We start from the raw sequence: 20,988 nt of genomic DNA on the forward strand, positions 1-20,988 counted from the left end.
AATTAAGAAGTGAGGGAAAATGGGCCCCAAGAGGCAACAAGAACCGGGGGGCAGAGAAGAGAAAAAACTATAAATTGGGAGATGAGGCTCATTAACAAGTGTTAATTAGCACTAACATCAAGACAAATGGCAAAAGTAGCCGATACACATGCTGAAACGTGTCACATCTGTTTGTCGTTTAGTTTTCGTTGTGGAAAAAACCTTTGAAAATGGAGTGTGAATGCCCGCGCTGGGCTCCGGTCTTGTGTTTATTGTATATTCCACTATTCCCTCTCCATTGCAGAGAAAATAGAAGGCAACATGCAGAAGAAACTTTGTAACAAGATACGCACGCACAGGAATGGCCAGCAGCGGCCCTGGAGATAAGCATTAATAACAAGAATGTTTAATTCTCATGTATTGTCCAGGAGGAGACAGTCAGAGACTCCTGTACTGACTGTCTTAGGAAGCATGTTTGTCTATCAGGCCCACAGACACTCTACCATGCCCTAAAACAAGCAGAATGGGTCAAACCCATAGAGGCCACCAGCTGAGCTTTGACTGCTCATACCTGCCTAAGATAATATAAGCCATGTGTATGGAGGATGCAACGCTCCATGAAGAGACAGTACATTGTGTTTTCATTCTCCTCCAGCCAGTAGGTACCAAGACAGAAACAAGACCAACAGCCCTGGTCTGTCTGCTATGGATGTAGAGAACAGAAGCACATAGAGTGGACCTATTCAGCCACAAAGCCCCTGAGCACTGCTGCTTTTTCAACTACGGAAGGATCTGCTGTCCCGTCTCTCCTCCCCTTCCACTGAACATGGACTCTGTCAGCCTGGTCAAGCAAAGGAGCTACTATACTATGTAACAGTATCAATTATAAATAACGTTCAGTTAGTATAATTACTGCAAAATGTTACAAATTGGTGCTTCTACCTGTCTTTGTTCTAATCTACATGGTTGGTGTGTATAATAATACATGCATTAGTGGTCACAGCTCCTTGTCTGTCTCCCATATAAAAGTCCTGCCACACCCCCGCCCGCCTCTTCCCTTTGTTATTTCCATATTGGAATGAGGTGGGTGTCTTTTGTTAACTTCCCTGTATAACAACATAACAATTGGAGTTGCAAATTACTTATACTGTGTTTGTTTAACTTCGTTTAGAGGAGTCCATGCACTAAAGCCAAACTAACCCAGAGATGTGTTTATGTCATTCTGAGTCAGAATAAACAGAGTTTGTCTCTAAAGAGATTCCTGGGTCCACCCATTCAACACAATGCAGAGAAATAGTTATATTGGTTACATATATCTGGACTGAGAGTTGAATGACACAAAGAGCCTTTACTGACACTAGAGCTTCTCTCTCCTTAGTCTGGCTATAGAGACTCTGCTTTATGGGCTCTGCTGGTTTTACATCCTACCAGATAGTTCATTACATTCATTTGAGTTGAGAACCTCTGGGTTAATAATGATCTCACCTCTGGTTTCTCCTCCATCTTCACATCAGGTTGACCTTTGACCTTCTTGCTCTCTCCCTCTGCTCCCCCCTTCCTCATCCTCCTCTTCCTCAATCTTGACCCCTGGGAGGTCATGGAGCTTCCTGTCTGGACATGCTGGGAGCTGAGGTCTGTACTGCTGCTGACTGATGCTGGAGTGTAAGTCTGTCCTTCTGTCATCATAGAAGAACTCTGAGACAGCTGTGATGGATGGATGGATGGATGGATGGATAGAGAAATAGAGAAAGATGATGAAAAAAACCCAGAAAACACTTAAACTAAAACTTTAAAGGCTTTACAAAAAGATAAAACATGCATGTATGCAAACTAGCAAAATTATAATCTCTCAAGACTGATTCAGCTAATCATCACTGCCTTAAACGTGTAGTGTTGCTGTTAGTAGGAATAAACACAGAAGCACCCGGGAGGAAGTGGACTAAGAAAGGGGAGGAGCCAAGCCGAGTTCCTGTTTCTATACTAAAAAGGAGATGGTGCCCCCAGATTTTTTCCCCCTTTTCTTTTATCAAATGAGTTCCCAGATTGGCAAAACTATAATAACCTTATCCCCAGGAGGAAGGGGAGGTGTTGATGTCTGATCCATGGACTTCATCTCCATCTGACCAGACTGTTTCATCTCTACAGAAGAACAACAAACAAACAAACATTCATTACACATGATGAGTATAGAAGACATGAGGTCTGTTTTATGACTGTACATAAATATCACTGTAAACTCAATTAACCACATTCACACAGCGGCCATTTTGTTCTGACATCATACTTGGAGGTGGCCCCTCCCCCTCCAGTATGAAGTAAGAGTTAAACGGACACAGTGTGAATATGTTAGTTTAAGAGAGAGAGAGAGAGAGAAATGGAGTGAGAGTGTGTGTGTGTGTGTGTGTGTGTGTGTGTGTGTGTGTGTGTGTGTGTGTGTGTGTGTGTGTGTGTGTGTGTGTGTGTGTGTGTGTGTGTGTGTGTGTGTGTGTGTGTGTGCGTGCGTGCGCGCGCGTGCGTGCGTGCGTGCGTGCGTGTGTGTGGCTAGAACCTTACCCATCTTCAACTGACTCTTCTTCCTCAGCTCAGACCTCTTCTCATCATTCAGTTTCCAGTATTCCTCCTGTATTTCACACATCAACAGACAATGACAGAGTGAAGCTACATCAAGTGTTAACACACTGTTCCTTAACCAGAGCTGACAACTCTCACACAATGAGCATGAGACACATATAAATGACCCTCTTCACACACGCACTCACACCAGACATCATATTTCTCACGCTGTCAAATCAGCCCAAGTGGAAAACTGCGTTAACTCATGCACCACTGAGACATCCACTTCTGCTGGTATTTGAGCGATAAAGTGAATGAAATTATTGTATCTGAAGTAGCCCCACCCGTTAACTGTAGGGAAAAGCAGAAATGTTAGGTGTGTGTGTGCGCGTCTCTTGTATGAAGGACGCTGCGCGCATTTACACTTGTGGCATTCCATTTAGCCTGGTAAACCCTCCCTCCGGAAATCTTCTATTCTATTTGATTCCAGGAGTGAGTCTGGCCTGATCGCCCATTCTGCAATATTGGCTGCAGGCTGAGTTGGGCGGAAGTAATACCGTTGACTGACAACCCCTTCAGCCAATGATATTTTTTCCCCTTCAGCCAATCAGCAGTTCACCAGTCTAATGTGACGTCAACGGGACTTTTGAGACAGCCAAGCCCAAAATGGGTTGCCTTATTCGGGTACATGGGTGTCACTGCCCACCCCTACCGGTTCTCTAAATTTTTATTTTTAAATAGGCTTTGTCATGATTAATTGACCACATATATGAAGTTAAACAACTAAATTCTATCCAAACGATATCTTATAAGTAAATTCCGTGCCTCAAAATAGAAGTTAGAGAGCTTTTTTAAGTCAAAAAATCGCGGAGATTATAGCGGACAGAAAAAGATGGCTGCCGTTCGTGTTTTGGGCTCACTCGAACTCGCCACCTGATTGGCCAACTGTCGCTGTCAATCACAGAACGATGTGCGACGACGCTGATAGGCTCGGTTAGCTGGTAATTCCACTAGAAACCCCCACAATGGGCTATCAGGCCAGACTCACTCCTGGAATCAAATAGAATAGAAGATTTCCGGAGGGAGGGTTTACCAGGCTAGCATTCCATTGATCATTACAGTGATATTCCCAGATGTCGCCGACAGGAGGATCAACAACATAGATCTTAAGATTAACTACATCCAAAATGTTACCCTGCAATTTTCTCTGTCCGGTCAAGTTTATAGTTCTATTGCTGAGGTGAGTGATTAAAGGGATTTGACTATTTAGAATAATTTGTGCAGTCTGGCTTGACTTTATAGCTATCAGACTTTTATGGAAATCAATGTGAATATTGAATAGGAAACATATGGTGCACGCATCAGTCAAGGTGCACCATCTGACCAATAGGAGAGTGAGAGTCACCATCTCACACATTTGAAAACTTGAAATGGGACATTCTGTATAATGAGTACTTTTGGTACATGTTGACACCAATATGTTAATACTTTTACTCAAGTACATTTTGAATTCCGGTCTTTTACTTGTAACAGAGTATTTCTATATTGCAGTATTGATACGTTTAACCCCATGTAAGTAGAACACTGTTAACCTCATGATCCCTAGCTTCCCTATTCTGAGGAAAACATTCCGTGGAAATAGCAGATCTACAAGCTCACAATAGTGTGTAGATCTGTAGAGGGCCAAGAATAGACCCCTGAGGAACCCTGTTCAATATAAGCATACAGGGTTTATATTGTTAACCCATTAAGACCTGAGGCCGATGCTTCCTACTGTCTTCTAAATCCTAACAGTTTTCTGAAAAACGTATGTTTCTACATCAGTGGTTCTCAAACTTTTTCATGTCAAGGACCCCCAAAATGATATATATTTGATCGATTTAAAATAATATAAATATATTAATTTGCACACAGTTTCTCGATTTTTCAAAAATAGCAGATCTACAAGCTCGTAGAGCGGCACTCGGTGCCGCGCTACGAGCTTGTATATCTGCTATTTTTTAATAGCCAAAGTGTAAAATAATACTTCTTAGCTCAAATCTAAAAATGACACAGATGCGTCCAAGGTCGTAATGGGTTAATAAAGCTAAACTACAAGTTCACAACGTGTCTGCTACGACTGTGGTCGTATTTGTGGTTGCGAACGCGGGAGGAGGCGCGGCGAAGCCGCGCCTCCGACCAAGTGGAGCTTACTATATCATCGTGCTTGCGGTGTGTGTGTGTGTGTCCCATATTTATGGTCTCTTTCCGTCTGTGTTCACGCTCTCATTCTCTCATTGGCTCGCCGGCGAGAGATTGCGCCTGATCCCATTGCTTCACCGATCTGTCCGTCAACCCCCGCCCCGTTAACACAACATTACGAGCGACGCCCACTGCACTCTGGTTGGTTGCGAAATGAAACACTTCCTCATACCGAGTAACCTCGCATCACCAGTCTTTCCACCTCCGAGCACACCGACCCGCTGGGCCAGGCTTTTATTTTTTAGCAAAACTAAGCAATAAAAGCCTGGAGATCGAGGCGAATCTGCGTTCGCCTCCAGCGTTCGCGCGTCTTACTTGTTATATTTAGTTATGATTTGGTTCTAGTGTGGAATGTGTGTGTGTGCCAGGTAGAGGTGAGACTGTGTGGGTGAATGTATGCAAATTCAGGTGTGCCAAGCCCGGAAGGTGATTGGTGGGGAACACTTCCAGGCCGGCCAGCGATTGGTGGGGAGCTTCCAGGAGTTCTGCCTTCCGAGTGGCTAATAGGATGGAGGCTCCCTATATAAGAGGAACGCAGACCTCAGAGCCCGTCTTCCTCCTCTTCCAACTGGCCACCATAACTTCTGTTTGTTCAGTTACTTATGAGTTATTTGTTTTGATATAGTTACTTTGAGTTGGTATAGGTTGCTTTTTAGCTGGTTGATCCTTTTGCTTATTGGGAAGGTAAGATATTGTTTTCTTGGTTCTTTTGGTAGGTCAGAGATATTCATTTACAATTAGTTATTTTGACTTTATTATTCATTTTTTGTTATTCCTAAACCCTTATGTACAGGGGTGCACATAACTTTTTAGGTCTAGTACTCAGAAGAGCACCTGGAGATGTGACTTGGTGCGCACAAAATAAATGGTCCCGTGCCGTTTTGTCAACGGGGGGGGGGGGGGAATTCAGCACGGTGCCCACCGGACAGTTTTGTCAACGGGGGGGGTGCACGAGAGAAAAGGACGCTCTGCTTCCAAATTCCGCCGCTTTTCGCCGTTTCTTTTTCTCTCACGCCGTTTGGTGAAGCCCCCAAGGTTGGTGCCCTGCGCTGCGCTGTTTTTATCCGTCAGATTGGGACGTTCACGGTCATTTTTGCACCATTACGGTGCGTTCATCATCGGTGACGAGTGCCTCTAACAGCCGCTGCTGGCTGCGTGCACGCAGCGAGGCAATGCGAGCCGAGGCGATGCGAGACACTCACACAATCACGTGCAGCATGCGTCCTCTCCCTGTCTGTGAGTGTGGCTTCAGGAAGTAAATTCCTAGCCTCGATCTCCAGGCTTTTATTTTTTATTTTTGCTAAAAAATAAAAGCTTGGAAATTCCTGTCCCAGCTGTTGGTACGCAAAAGCGCCTCGCGTCGTCTGATGTGGTGCGCATTATTTATTTTGGGTGCGCATGCGCACCTGCGCACCAGTTATGTGCACCCCTGCTTATGTATGACCCTAACTTATGTTAACCACTTTGTTATCACTACTTTTTGCACGTTAAACCCTTTTGTTTGTGTGGCTAATTGGGAGTTGGGGAAGGCGGGAACATATTCATGTTGTGTCTCAGGAACCCCTAGACTGGGGCATAACAGTGTCGCATTGTGAGCTTGTAGATCTGCTATTTTCACTACTTTTGAGTGACACTCTTGTATGATGAAATGGGGCATTAAGTTATGGGGGGGGGGATTGAAACGTGGAGATACAAGGTTTCTGCCCGACAACAACGGTAACCACATTAACCCTTTATATATAGTTGAACGGGGTCCCCCAGGGCTCTGAACTAGGTCTGATGCTTTATTCTCTCAACATCAAATCTGTTTGCCTAAAGTAGCCGATCTAAAAGCTCACAGCGGGTTGCATTGTGATGCATTGTAAGCTTGTAGATCGGCTATTTTCGTCGGATGTTCACCTCAGAAAAAGGACGCTAGGGTTCATGTGGTTACCTGGCATCCCTATTTTAGACACATTTTAAAACATTTATTATATTATTTATTTTTTTATGTCACTGAATGAGGAACGGTTAAATGTTAGACATGTATTTGGAACCGCTACATGTAGATCATGTATTTATTAGAACATGTAAATACATGTCATGGAGAGAATATTAGGTTCTTACCCTGCTGTCAGCTGACTTATACCAGTTCCTCTCTATGTTCTGAGCATCAGTCACCAGGTCTTTTATGTCCTCAGCTGAGTCTCCTGTTGACATGTTCTCTACACTGCTCACCAACACACAGAGAATGAAAGAGACAAAGTCAGATATCAGATTCAACTCATCATTAAATAAGTGATAATAGTTCAGCTGGTCTGGGGTCTAGAAGATGGTGAGAACACATTGTATTGGTTCTGCTTTCTGTGTGATGAACACTCACAGCCAGCGGACAGCGAGGTCATGGCTCCACTGTGTGAAGTCTTTATGCCAAGACTTCATCATGTCTGCTGCAAAGAGAGGGAGTGCTGTGATGGAGTCCCAGCTGAGAGAAAGAGAAAGATAGAAAAGACAGAGACATAGAAAGAGGAGGGAGAAATAATGAGGAACACATTATCATTATGATATGACATAATATTATATGATAATATCTGATATATATGTAACTGTACAGGTGGAAACATGACAGTTTTTTTTATGCGGGAGCCCTTCTAACCCCCCCCCCCCCCCCCCACTCCCTCCTCCCACAGACAATTATAATTAAAAATAAACAAGAATAATAATGATTATATTTATATATACACATATATAATGTACTGTATAAACATATATTAACCACTTAAACCCCATTATCCGTAATCGGGGAAAACTTTAAAAAGGTAGAAAATGGCAGATCTACAACTAATAATTAGTTTCAATTGTACTCTTATATTCTGGTACACTCTAGTATATTTTGATATCAATACTTTTGTACTTCTACTCAAGCATCATTTTGAATAAATACTTGGTATGGTATTACCAAGTATGGTGTGGTATTGCTACTTTAGTAAAAACAAACAAATCTGAGTACTTCTTCCTCTACTGGTAATAATAGTAGTAGTAGTAATTGTTGTGTAAACATATAAATAGTGACACATAAATCTACATCTACTCTGTAAATATAATGTTTTATATTTGTGATGATATTGAATGTTTGGTGTTATTTTATATGTTGATGAATTGAATACCTAGGACCCCAATGGAAACAAGACCGCAAGGACTTTTTTGGTGTTATCCTTTTAGACAAAGTGTTTGACTGTACTCTGTGCTGTTTTTACATTTCTGTCTGATACAATGTTCAATCAATCAATCAAAAGGTTTGGTGTACATATCCCTGATCACCTTTAAACATATTTTATAAATACATAAAACCATCATCATCATCATCTTCATCATCATCATCATCAGAAATAATTCAAATGTGAATGCATTCATTGTGTCTATCAGTTGAGGTTCACACAGATCAGATACTTTTTGTCTTCAGGTCCAGGTTCACAACTGAGGTTCAAAGGTCAATCCTTTGAACTGTCACTGTTCATAGACATGCATCTGGATAATCAGAAAAATGTTCACCAAAAAAGAAAGAAAGAAAGAAAGAAAAGACAGAAAACAGACAGACGGAGAGCCAACGCTACCTTGTGGATAAGCTCTTTGTCACTTTGCAGTTTCTGCATCTTAAATCCTCAGCAGTGTTCCTGGAGCCACAGCGTCTACATTCCCAGTCTTCATCATCAGGGGTTGGTTTTGCTGGTCTTTTCATCCTGACAAACAAACACAACAAGAGTCAAGTTAGTTGTTTAATAAATCTGTGTTAATTCATTCACATCCTGCATTCATGATAACGTCTTGATAGCTAAATAATGTTTTCATTTGAATAATTTGCACTTATTATGACATGACATTCTGATGTTATAGTGTGTATATGGAGGATTCACATACTTTGTGTGTGAAGGTCCAGGTTTAGTGAAGTCAGGAGGTTTTCCTTTAGACCGGTCACTCTTCATAGACACACAGCTGGATGTTGGAGACTCTGGTCTGTCAGATCCCTCCTCCTCTCTCTCTCCACACACTGACTCATCTTTAGGTCTTTATTAAACCTGTCAACGTTACAGTCAATGAAATACATCAGAAAACAGAAATAAGGGTTATGCTGAATGCATGCCCATTTCAGGGGGGGGGGGCATACCAAGTACAGAGCCAAATAAAAGGTCATGTTAAATGTCTATAAAAACACATGAACATGAATCCAACACGTTAATAGAAAAGATAATGTGTAAACAGACAAACAAAAAACATTAATTGACACAACAGTAATGATAGTTCTGTGAACAAGTCTATGAAACTATGAAATCTATGAAGAAGTTTAATCTTCAACACAAGCTACAAACTAGTTGTAATTATAATGGTTTAATGTCCTGATCTGACTTCTAAAAGTGTTGCACACACACACACACACACACACACACACACACACACACACACACACACACACACACACACACACACACACACACACACACACACACACACACACACACACACACACGCGCACACGCACACACACACACACACACACACACACACACACACACAATGAGGAGGGAGACAGAGACAGAGCGAGATATAGGCTACAGACAGACAGACAGGCAGACAGACAGGCAGGCAGACAGACAGACAGACAGACAGACAGACAGACAGACAGACAGACAGGCAGACAGACAGGCAGACAGACAGACAGACAGACAGACAGACAGACAGACAGACAGACAGACAGACAGACAGACAGACAGACAGACAGACAGACAGACAGACAGACAGACAGACAGACAGACAGACAGACAGACAGACAGACAGGGTAATAAGTAGAAAGTGAAAGTAAAAACGGTTCCATTGTTTGTTAAGTTTAGACAAACTTTGTAAACAACACTGAAGGTTTCTGGTATAAGTTATAACACACTTAAACAACATTAACTTTAACAACATAGAATAAGTTATAAAACACATTAAATTAACTTGTAGAACATAAATCTCTCACCCTATATGAACTGATGGAGGACTGTGTTTACTTCCTACTTCTGACACTGTTCAGTTCAGTCCAAGAGGAAAATAGCAAGAGGCGCATTCTCCGGTTTACTTCCCGTTTCTCCTAGTTTCTGCGTGACGTAGGTGGACACCTTTTTAGGAGACAGGAAGCAAGTTGGAGTCTATTGATTCCAATGGAAGAGTGAACGTGAACACAGCTTCTGAACCATTCTTTAGCTCCATGGTCACTGAACTAAATATTGGACCCGATCGTCACAAGACACAAAATATGTACGATTTTCATACAAAAATGGCTTTTTTTTTTGTGACACAAATTAGGAGAAAATCTACTTTGTTATCAACCTTTCTCTATCCTTGCAACACACTCTCGCGAGATCTGGGAAGATATCTGAAGAGTCCATCTGCAGTCTGACGGACGAGACATAGAGGGCTCTGTCTGTCCCTTATATTATATTGTATTATTATATTAGATTTGAACTCTATGCTCTGTCCCCATAAAATGTTCTAAAAACTAATAAACTGAGATTCTATATGTGAATGTGGTAGGCCTACGTGAAATCATTATGGACATTTCAAAAATTAAATAAAATGTGTGTTCCAATGCTCAATAATATCATTTTCCATTATTAACTGTCTTGGTTGATGGGTATGATTTGGGAATCATGACATTTTGCTAAACATTCATGCTAAACACATTATAGTCTATAGTGGTAAAATATATACCTTATAAATAAAAGGACCTGTTACAATGTTGAGCAGAATAGGAGCATATCTAGCAGAAGATAAGACTTTTTTGGGGTTTCTTTAAAATCATCTTTGCCAATAACAGTGCACTTGTAAAGCATTTATTTTCTTTAATAAAGAAAATACACAAATACACATCCACATGACGTTGTCAGCCAGGGAGAGGGGAGGGGGAGGGTGGTGGGATGGTCGGGGGAGAAGACAACCACGCCTACTGAGGAGACCATTTGTAGGATTTGTGTACTACTTCGCCTCTAGTGGCTCCAATGGAGAATGTGTATCTTTCTATATTAACAATCTTTGGTTCAGTGTTGCCAGATTGTGTGACAGAAACAAGCAGCCAGGTCTATGACAACAAGCCCAAAAGAAGCGACTAACACACACACACACACACACACACACACACACACACACACACACACACACACACACACACACACACACACACACAGCTAAATGATGTAATAATGTAGCACAACAGTCTTAATCATCTTGAGAAAAGAGAGTTAAATATTTGGAATATGGTTGAAACATTTTTTAACAAACTACATCTTATATGGGGGTCCCTGGCACAAAACATGTTCAGATGGGGGTCCGTGGACAAATACATAGGCTATTATTTTGGTTTTCCTTGAAAATGAAAATTAACATGAAAATGTTTGAGAACCACTGGTTTAAACGACAATAGGAAGTCCATATAATAACACTTTAGAAACAAGCCCAGCTAAAACCTCCAACAAGAGACTTTACAGAAAAAACAAGCCCAGAGTTGCTTATAATAAAAAGACATGGCAACACTAGGTGTTTCCTACTGCACAGCAGAGCCTTAAAGAGAGTTCTGACCATAGGTTCTGACACTAGCGTCGACTCCCATTGTAAGAATGGAATGCGGAAATGACGTCACCAAGTAGTGTGCCCGTAGCGTCCTAAAGTTCCAAACATTGCACTGTCCTCCGTTCAGCTTCATTCATATCTAGTCTTCCGAAGCCAGATCGCTGGTAAATTGACGAAATGACTGCATTTTTGGACATTTTAACGCATTAAGCAGACCTCTCTTCTATTTAGTGAATAGAGATTTTTATAAAACAACCTTAATTAATGTGTATTGTAAGAAAATAGTCTGTGTGTAGAAGAAAGATGATCCATTCACACTATATCTCTCTCTCTCTCTCTTCTAGGATACCATGATGAAGTGCACGAGCTGGATAATTGTGTGTGTGTGTGTGTGTGTGTGTGTGTGTGTGTGTGTGTGTGTGTGTGTGTGTGTGTGTGTGTGTGTGTGTGTGTGTGAGACTGACTTGGAGACCTTGTGGACGTCACGCTACATTGTGAATAAAATGTTTTATTGAATGCCATTATTTGCCTTGCATATTCTGTAATCTGTAGCCTACAATTGATAAATGTCCTACTTGGCTTAAATTGAGCAGTTGTTTTTATGATTGATGATTAGATTTAGTTTCAACTTTATTGTCACTGCACAGAGTACAAGTACTACTGAGACAACAAAATGCAGTTTCGCATCTAGAGCTGAGTTCCAGTGTGTCATGTCCAAGGAGCAAGAAACTGCAGGGGATTCTTCTTGCTGAGGACGAGAGAATCATGTGTTATCATAGCTCCATTAAGAACCGATCACTCCGAGCTGTATAGCGGAGTGAGAGGTTCTTAATGGAGCTAGTGTTATCTCTATAATCAATGCAGTGGTCCTCAAACTTTTGCATGTCAAGGACTCCCGAATTAATGTCTTTGGCCACGGACCCCCATCTGAAAATATTTTGCCCCCATACCATGTTTCATAAAATGTTTCAAAAATATTTCATTTTTTGAAAATAGCCGATCTACAAGCTCACAACACATGGGGGGAACAAAGTTAGCCTAAATGCTAGCGTGCTTCATTAGACCTAGTTTGGCTATTAAGTTATTATTTGGCCATGTTCACACTGACTTCAATCTTCGCTATTGTTGGGAAGACCCGTGTGGTGTCTAAAAATGTTGCCACCACTTATATAAAAAACATTATTAGCGTTTACCGTCGCGTTCAATGTTGCCAAGTTTGGCGAGAAACAAGAAATCCGAAAAACAAGTAATCAGGTCTATGAAAACAAAATCACACACACACACACACACACACACACACACACACACACACACACACACACACACACACACACACACACACACACACACACACACACAAGTTCGTTCTTGTTTTCTGATAATTGACTCTTAGTGACTTTATTCTCACCTGTTGCCTCCCAAGTTGCCCTGTGGACAGCGAATCATATCAGGGGAGCCCTGGCCCTGCTGCATCATGGGGGATTGGGGGGAGAGCAGGGGGCTCATACCTGCAGTGGAAAGACAGAGAGCAGTCAGCCAGGCTGAGGTACCACTCACTTTACTGAATGCTATCAACATGGCCACCCTCCCCTCCATTGAGTTCAATGGAGAGGTGGCGCCATCTTGTAAGGTGTGCAGCTATTACTTTTCAATGGTGTTACTATTTTACTATAGTTCCTTGGTTTTGACTTTATCTTTCATTTGACTTTTCAAGGGATATTGTTCTATTGTTTGACAATTTTCGGACTCTTCACATTCATGTACTTTCTATTTTCCTACAAAATATTTGGCACGCACTTTACACATAATAGTCAAAGATATGCTTAGGCTAACAATGTGACAAAATGGTAGCAAATGACCCATGGAGTGATTGTAATAACTTTATGATCATTAGTTTCACTAAGGAGATCATTATTGGTGCATTGGTCTGGGATGGTGGTTAGTGATAGTGTTTAACACCGGGATTCCCGGGAATCCGGGAATTACGAGGTTATTTACGTCCCGGGAACTGACTTTGGTTCCCGGGATCCCGGTGTTTTTTTTTTCTTGTTAGAAATGAATACTAATAAGTAGAAAGGCCTATCTACAGCGCAGAGGAATTACTATTATAATTAGCCAAGTTACTTGCCGCATTGCCGACCAGGGCAGGGTCCCATCGTCCCGTTGTGAACCAATGGGGGACACACTGAATGTAACAGTATTGAACTAAATAAAACACAAGTACCTGATGCCCCCTGCCTGCCCTGCGCACGCTGATTTCACCGTTTCCTCTGCTGTCAATACGGTAGACACCAGTTGACTAGTTGAGATTTAACATCAAGTGAAACGCTGCATAAACAGTGGGTAGGTTTGATTTCGAGCCTATATTCCAGCTTAAAATGCGCGCAAACCAAGCAATGCTTTTGATAGAGAGAGAGGAGAGACTGGAGAGCTGGAGAGAGAGCGTGCGAGAGAGAGAGAGAGAGGGAGAGAGAGAGAGAGAAAGTATTAGACCGATGTGGTCCGATTTTTTTATCATTATTAATGTAGCCTACCCTACTACACTTGCATTTTAGAACGTTCAAACTACTATTTTACTAGAACTACCCAGTAGAACAAGTGAACTGCACAACAGCTGTCTGTCTCATTGATTGTCAGTGGCTGCGCATGCATGTGCACATCAAAATCACACTACAAAACCCGACATTTGATCAACAACAAAATATAGATTAATACATTTGACAACATACAGCCAACATCACACAATTGAGTCTTAATATCCAGCAAGTAGCCTAATATAAATTAATAACTGCAAACAAATTACAAGTTTAGGCTATCAATATCCTACAAAAGTAGAGATAAGCTGTGACCTCACTGGCGCTCTGATGGACAATAAATAAATAATCCTTTTGCAAACATCCATGTTCTGTTCTCTTGTCAATAATGATACAAATGGAACGTTTATTTCAGCAGCTAGAATGTGATAGTTTGACATTGTTTGAGTGCGTTTTGGGTGCACAGCGCAGCTCCTCGTTTAAGTTAATTGTCTTCACCTTTTGCTGTGCTGCTGCGCAACAGGGCAGATCTCCGCCAGGCCAGGTGGCCCTACCCAGGCCCATGAAATTCATAGGCAGGCATAGTAGCAAATTAGAATGAAATCTGCTCAAACTGACTCATATACTGATACAGAACCATATATAGACTATATATTGTCGCTGTCGGGTGAAAAAACTGTTCCTTTTAAAAATGTAAAATGGTGAAAATAGCCAATCTACAAGCTATAATTATTCATAATTAAGAAATACTATATTTATTGATTTAAAAAATCAACATTATTAGTGCAAGTTCATAGGTGGACACAATAGTGACATTTGGGCACCTCGATGTAAAATTGTCTTTTTAAGTATCTACATATAAATGCATTTTAGTGGGCACTCTTTTTTTTTTATATCCCTTTAACGGGAATTCCCGGGAAGCCCTGGAAAAGGTCTGAAAATTCCTGGGAATTAAAATTATCTATTTCCCGGAAAATGTTAAACACTAGTTAGTGAGCATCTAGATTAACCTACATGAACATTAGTAGTGAACAGGCTAGGGACTAGAGAGTGACAATGAGGAGGTAACAGAGGAAAGTAGACAGAGTTCTCTTTATGTACCAAACATATAGTTAAAAATAATAGAGAGGGCACCGGATATCCCCTCCCATCCACTTGCATTGAGTTGCTCACCCAGCGCATGAAGCGAATTCACCCCTTCTTCCGGGTTGGAAATGTGGTGGGCGAGGCCTATTTGGGGCTTCTGCGCGTCACTTCTGTGACACGTTTTGTGTCATAGAGTTTATTTGTGAGCGCGCCAGGGCTTGACTCACGAACGAGCACCATCTACCATCGTCACCGCCGACAGTGGCCCCATCTGCAGTACCTCAAATGGCCAGCATGTCAATTCCGCTTCAATGAAACCACTGGGTTCTGGGGGCTTAGTACCAACCCACTGACTGATCAGATTAAGATCAAACATGTTGCTATGCCAACTCTGCAGGACAACGTTAGCATCCTAGATGATCAGATTATCTCTTGATTACACCCTGCGAGGTCAGATCATATTATTTGCCACTCATGAGACATGAGCTACATTCACAGTCAGAACAGCATTCAAGCGTCTAGCCTGCATCCAGAATATGACAAAGTGACCGATTGTGTCCAGTGGATCCACAACAGACATGTAATGTAATGATGTGCAGTCACAAGGCACCATTTAGACAACGGCAACATTATGATTGGATTTCAGGGATGATTACAAATATAAGTTGACTGACTGTAGTGTTATGATCTAGACGTTAGGTGTAGGATGTGCTACATGACTCGGACCACATAAAGGCTTCAATTAATGCAGTCAATCGATGTGCAGCATTACGAATCATATGAGCGAGACTATGAAAAATAATGTGACACTTTGTGACTGGAGACATAATATATCCACACAGACAGTGCAGGATGGTGAACTACAACTAACTGATTATTAACTTAAGATGAGGGGGGGGGGCAGGCTTTGGAGAGAGGGGAGGAGAAGGGTCTGGTGGAGTGTGGTGGCGAGACCAGGCCTGTACTAGTACCGTAGCTGGTACTGTACTGGTACCTGTACTGGTACCGTAGCTGGTACTGTACTGGTACCGTAGCTGGTAATGTACTGGTATCGTAGCTGGGCGGGAAGGGGAACTGCTGGGGGTTGGCCTGGTGGATGCAGGGGTTGCCGCCCAACATACCTCCGGCAGCGGCGGCTGCCGGAGGTATGTTGGGCGGCAGGTTGAGGCCCTGAGCCTGCATGGCCTCGATCCGCAGCTGCAGCTGCGGCTCCTGGTCCCTCTGCTCAATCTGCCTCTGGCGTTTGGTCAACCTCTCCCGCTGACGCTGGGCCTCCATCAAGGTCTCCTGAACGAGGGCACAGGGCAGGAGGTGACGGCGGAGTTGAAGAGAAAAGACCAGACAGAGAAAACTATTTATCCATTTGATCATCTAACCCAATGGTGCACAGTGGTTGCGACGAGTTGTGGGCTTGTAGATCTGCTATTTTCAGTGAATGTTATTTCCCTGCTAAATATTCACCTGTAAACATGATGCATTCAGAAGTTTCAGTGTTTAAACTGAATTGGCTGACAATAATCAGCCAATTACTGGTATGACATCTATCGGTCAACGGTATGTCAGACTTAATTTTTACTGGTATGGTATCTATATGAGAAGACCTAATTTTAAACAAAAACCTGAAATACTGTCTATCTGTCTGTCTGTCTGTCTGTCTGTCTGTCTGTCTGTCTGTCTGTCTGTCTGTCTGTCTGTCTGTCTGTCTGTCTGTCTGTCTGTCAGCCTGTCTGTCTGTCTGCATGCCTGTCTGCATGCCTGTCTGTCTGCATGCCTGCCTGCCTGCCTGCCTGTCTGCCTGCCTGCCTGCCTGCCTGCCTGCCTGCCTGCCTGTCTGTCTGCATGCCTGTCTGCATGCCTGCCTGCCTGCCTGCCTGCCTGTCTGCATGCCTGTCTGTCTGTCTGCATGCCTGTCTGCCTGTCTGTCTGTCTGCCTGCCTGCATGCCTGTCTGTCTGTCTGCATGCCTGTCTGCCTGCCTGTCTGTCTGCATGCCTGTCTGCATGCCTGTCTGTCTGCATGCCTGCTTGCTTGCCTGTCTGTCTGCATGCCTGTCTGTCTGTGTGGTCTGACTTGTCATAAAACCATAGACATATAAAGGACTCTGGGGCGTCTGTATCATAGACATATAAAGGTAGACGCCTCCTTCGGCTCTGAAGCGTTCGTATCTAGGGCGCGCTTCCTTGTTCCGCAGGGATAGCCTTCCACTTCCTTCCCATAGAGTTAAAAATAAACCTGTTAAAAATAGAGTAAAAATAAAACTGTTCCTTCCGCTTCAGCAGGGCAAGCTGGAAACTTCCGTGTGCGTCACAGAAGGGGGCGTTCGGTAGGCCAATCAGAGGCAGGTGGGGCGGGTCTTTTCTTAAGAGGCAGCCGCGCAGCAACTAGTCAGTTAGACGCGCTGTGATTGGCCAGTAGTTAACGCGATCTGATTGGTCAGTAGTCAAACAGCCCTGCCGAAGAGCCTTGAATTGAGATACCAGTCGCTACAATGAACTGCAGGCCAATGAGGTATCTAGGTTTCTATATCTATGGTCTGTATCGCGGCCGTCATATTTGAGGAGGCACACTTCCTGACTACTGGCCAATCACAGAATGTCTTGTGTTAACAGGTGTGACATCACTGGTGACAGTGACATCACTGGTGACATCACTGGTGACATCACTGGTTGACACAGAGAGACGGCACAACGGAGCTGAGCTGAACATTGTGGACTCCATTTGAACAGCTTAATGTAAAGTAAGTTCTTTATAACACGTGTTTTACTACAATAAATCATTTAGTCTGGTGTTCTAAAGACTCATGTTGGTGTCTTTATAACACGTGTTTTACTACAATAAATCATTTAGTCTGGTGTTCTAAAGACTCATGTTGGTGTCTCAGTCAGGTGGAAACATCAGATGTCCAAATCTGTTACTGTTCAGGAAATTAAAAAGAAGCTGTGTTCCTATGTGAATACTTTTCATTGGTTCAGTATTGGTTCAAACTTTAAATAAAAGATCTACAAGTTCACAACACGTCACGATGCAACATGTTGTGAGCTTGTAGATCGGCTGTTTTCACAGCTTTGGTGGGACACTGTTGTACCACAAAGTAAGGCATTCAATTAAATAAAAAGAGTAAATATGGAGTTCCAAGGTTTCTGTCTGTCAGTGATGATATACTAGAACAATGTGGTAACATCTATTGTGGTTTCTTACTTATGCTTTCTGAACATTAACCCTACCGCTCCCTTCCTCTAGCCTGACACTCAGCCTGAATTTTCATTTCGTTTCACTCCATTATTCAGTCTGAAAGCCCTCTCAATGCAGCGGAGTTCTGAGATGGGGGCGTGGCCAAAGTGGGACTCCACTATGAGCCAACGCGATTGGTTCATACTGGATTGTCCCGATCCCGATTCGTCGGTCAGATTTTCAACCGAGCAACACCCACCTTCGAAAGCGTCACCAGACCCTGAATGCTAGGCAAAGGATTCAGGGGGTGGAGCCAGGCTACCCTTCCTCCCTATCGCCACTCTCTCTCTCGCTCTGTGTGTGCCACATGCACACGCTCGTGCGTGCACACACACACACACACACACACACACACACACACACACACACACACACACACACACACACACACACACACACACACACACACAGTTTACCGTAAGTCACATGTCTTCAGGGGAAGTTGGATGGAGTGAAGTTTTCTTCAGGGTGTGGATAATTTTTTTAGTCCTTGTTGTATTTGTCAATGTAGGATTTTACATGTAAAATAAACCGGTTCAAATTAAACACATTTACAATAAATGTAATGTTTTGAACGGCTGAACAAGTCAACATCCATAACTTTGTTTATTGTATAAAACATCATTTTAAACATGGTAGAATATGTTAAAATAATAATCCAACATCCACCTCAAATACAAAATGACAACACAACACAACACAACACAACACAACACAACACAACACAACACAACACAACACACCAAGGGTGCGTTCGGAAATACTGCACTGAGCGCACTGGCCAATACAAACTAATAGGCGAGTGTGCTCCGGTGCGCAATTTCCGAACGCACCCCTAGTGTGGTCTCCCTGCTCTGTGGTGTGGTAGGACACCTACTGGCTGATAGAGGTATTACATCTACATCTAGTGTAGCATCAGTGTTGCAGGGAGAGTTGGACAGTGAGTCCTACAGTACAGTAAAGGTACATTAGGTATCGGTCATGTGCTTAATAAACCATGTATGTTGTGTGTGTGTTTGTTAGTTTTATAGTCTAGGCTAGTAGTTCTCCTAAGAACCAAATGGACCCTTAAAGGTCTTTAACTCTTGAGAGTGTACAAATGGAACCAAATGGACCCTTAAGCTGGACTGCTACTATTTTAGTTGATAATAAAACTACAACATGACGTCACTGATCCGCGGTGATAAGTGAGTCACCTCAGCTCATCTCTCTGCTTTTACTGACCAGACTCACCCCTGCCACTCTAGCTCGCTCGAGCGGAATTCCGGGCAATGTGATTGGTCTAGAACATACATGGGCAACTGGCGTTCCGGGGGCCCACATGTGGCCCCCACCTTCACTTAATGCGGCCCCACAGGTTAACCCATTAAGACCTGAAGCCGATTCTACATGTTTCCTAAATCCTAACAATTTTCTGAAAAACTTATGTTTCTATATCAGTGGTTCTCAATCTTATTCGTGTCAAGGACCTCCAAAATGATATGTATTTGGCTGCGGACCCCCATCTCAAAATATGTTGTTCAAGGGACCCCCATGAGCAAAGACTTGAGTTAAAAATGTTTGCTTTAAATATAAATATATATATATATATATTCAAAGTTAGTGCGTAAATGTAGTGGTTTTGCAGACAGGCAGACAGACAGACAGACAGACAGACAGACAGACAGGAGAGAACAAAGGAATAAGAATAGAGATAGTGACAGAAAGCCAGAGAGAGAAAAGGACTAATAAAGAATAAAATAGAAAAGGAACAGAAATGAATAGAATAGAGGCAGTAGGCAGTAGAAAATGGAAGAATTTGAAGCAATGTTCCCCAGCCTCAGCCCAGCCCTGGACAGCAGCCTGCACATGGACAACAGTCTGGACAGCAGCCTGCACATGGACAACAGTCTGGACAGCAGCCTGCACATGGACAACAGTCTGGACAGCAGCCTGCACATGGACAACAGTCTGGACAGCAGCCTGCACATGGACAACAGCCTGGACAGCAGACTGCACATGGACAACAGTCTGGACAGCAGCCTGCACATGGACAACAGTCTGGACAGCAGCCTGCACATGGACAACAGTCTGGACAGCAGACTGCACATGGACAACAGTCTGGACAGCAGACTGCACATGGACAACAGTCTGGACAGCAGACTGCACATGGACAACAGTCTGGACAGCAGACTGCACATGGACAACAGCCTGGACAGCAGCCTGCACATGGACAACAGCCTGGACAGCAGCCTGCACATGGACAACAGCCTGGACAGCAGCCTGCACATGGACAACAGCCTGGACAGCAGCCTGCACATGGACAACAGCCTGGACAGCAGCCTGCACATGGACAAGCAGCATACCTTCCCTCAGAAGCAACCGAGACCCACCACTCCATCCCCTCACTGGATCCTCAGACATACATGGCCATGCCCGCCCCGGAAAACTCCTCCACCAAGTTGACTACATCTCCAGACGTCCCTCCTCCTCCGAGGAGGAGAGCGAGTGCAGACCAATAAGGTGAATAAAGACGATACTATAGACCAATTATTTGTTTACAAACATTGAGACTGGACGCACAGGTGACTGTTTCATGTCATCAATTCCCAACAGATCCCCAAACCTGCTGTTTTGTGGATCTGCTGGTTTCACTTCATTCAACCTCCTCTGTGTGTTGGCTAGTGGTGAGCCTTAGGGTACGTACACACTGTAAGAGATTTGGTCCCATTATGCTGTCAGGGACCTTTTTTGGGGCTCGCCGACAAAACCCCCCGATCTGACGCAGAGGCGTGCGTGGCCGGATT

General features: G+C 43.2%; 1 protein-coding gene and 1 long non-coding RNA gene across 2 annotated transcripts in view; both read right to left on the bottom strand.

The window, feature by feature from the left end:
• Positions 1-20,988, bottom strand: part of LOC308090618 (nuclear receptor coactivator 2-like) — a 124,677-nt gene that overhangs the window by 33,760 nt on the left and 69,929 nt on the right. The gene's annotated exons all lie outside the window — the stretch shown is intronic.
• LOC308090620 lies at positions 7,136-9,815 on the bottom strand. The gene is made up of 4 exons (XR_013933642.1): positions 9,767-9,815; positions 8,671-8,828; positions 8,367-8,492; positions 7,136-7,237 (listed from the first exon to the last, which is right to left on the bottom strand). It is a non-coding gene; the product is annotated as an uncharacterized lncRNA (long non-coding RNA).

This window comes from Gymnoscopelus braueri (assembly GCF_963280865.1).
Source record: "Gymnoscopelus braueri genome assembly, chromosome: 8".
NCBI lineage: Eukaryota > Metazoa > Chordata > Actinopteri > Myctophiformes > Myctophidae > Gymnoscopelus > Gymnoscopelus braueri.